Source organism: Leptonychotes weddellii, chromosome 9, assembly GCF_054177405.1.
Source record: "Leptonychotes weddellii isolate Sample4059 chromosome 9, ASM5417740v2, whole genome shotgun sequence".
NCBI classification, from domain to species: Eukaryota; Metazoa; Chordata; class Mammalia; order Carnivora; family Phocidae; genus Leptonychotes; species Leptonychotes weddellii.
This window is the reverse complement of record NC_138377.1, coordinates 65,236,470-65,238,105: the sequence shown is the minus strand read 5'-3', so window position 1 is coordinate 65,238,105 and position 1,636 is coordinate 65,236,470.

Genomic DNA, 1,636 nt, shown 5'->3' with positions numbered 1-1,636 from the left:
CACTCAACTCTGCACTCCCCAGGATGGGCAATGTATCTGGTTCATCCGTGGGTCTGGAACACCTAGCCCATGGCTGGCACACCGCTGATGCTTAACAGACACTTAACTAGCAAATGAACAAAGAAATACTTAGCGCCATTAGGCACTGGGAAGGAAGCCAAGTTGGTGGGGGCCGTGGGGGGAGCATAAGAGAAAGGAAAATGGAGATGAGTAGAGGAGTCAGCTGGGCGAGCCACCATTTCACCGTTTTGCCAAGAGCTAAGAGTAACCTGTCAAGAACTATCAGGGAAAGCAAAACCTGAGTGATGGCGCGTTGGCCAATGAAGCCCCCGGGCGGGCAATCATCCAATAGAGTCTGGAGGATGGTACCCTGGGCGCCAGGAAGTCGGACACCATTCCAAGGTCAGGGGCCAAAGGTCACATCACATTCCCCACATGTCCTATCTTAAAAGCGCTTCTGCAGCCTACTTCCTGGAGTGGTGTGTGGGACAGAGAGCTCCTGACTGAGGGCGGACCTGGGGAGCAGCCAGGTGGGGCCGGGGGTGGTCACTCTGTTAAGAAGCGCACTGACCTGCACTGACCCTGGAGGACTTTGTGGAAGGCCACCTGGTTTCCAGACTTCATTTCACCCAGACACACACACACATGCATAAGGTTTCCTCTGAGTATCACCCGGAGAGCTATATTTTGAAATTAATAAACAGGTCAGACACTGAGTCAGTAGCCAGAAGTAGGACAGGAAGTGGAAAAAGTCTCCCACTTCCCGCCAGGTGTTTGGGGGCTTAGGGCCTCCCCTCCCCATTTCCATGACGTCATGGTGGCCCCGCGGGGCAAAGGGGGCACCCTTTGAAGCTCTCCCGCAGAAGCCACATCCTCTGCAAAGAGGAGTTAAAAATACCGAGTTAGAGATAGCATCGCCCCAGGCCACGTGCCTGGGCCAGGCTGGCTGGGCCGTTACACCGCCACCGACCGCAGGTGCGACGCGGAGACGGGGAGCTGGGAGGGGCTGCACGCCCCGCCCCCGCCCCTCCTCTGAACCGAGCCCTAAGAGCAAACCTTGACCACACCTGATTAAACACTTGCTTAATACCGGGCAGGCCCTCAAAGCTTCCGTCCAGCCCACCCTCCCCCGAGGTGTGGGGGCCACATCTGCCCCCCCCCACACACACACACACAGCTGGGGCTGGCTGGTTCTCCGAGGAAGACCCTTACTCCAGGCCGAGGCTGAAGTGCCGGGTGATGGCCCGGACAGACATCTGCCTCTCGGGGACCAGTAGCCCAGGGCGCGGGAGACCAAGAGGCAAAGAAGGAGCCGCAGAATTGAGACCAGAACCCGAGACGCGGAAAACGCGCCGGGTTTGCACGTCCCGCTCGGTGGTAGTGTCCCCCGCCGTCCAGCTGGGGGCAGCAGCGCTCCACCAAAAAGGCCTCTTTCCCTTAGTCCGTTTTATTCTGGGGAAGGAAAGCCCCCAAAACTTGGGGAAATCTCCTTCAGATGAAAATAAAAGGGCGGGTGACTTTCCTTCCGCGAACGGAGCCCCTGCCCTTTGCCAGGCGCTGCATGCCAGAGCTTGGGTGATCCTAGCACCTCCCATAGAGGGAAGCGGCAGGGGACACTACCTGCCCAGCATCATCA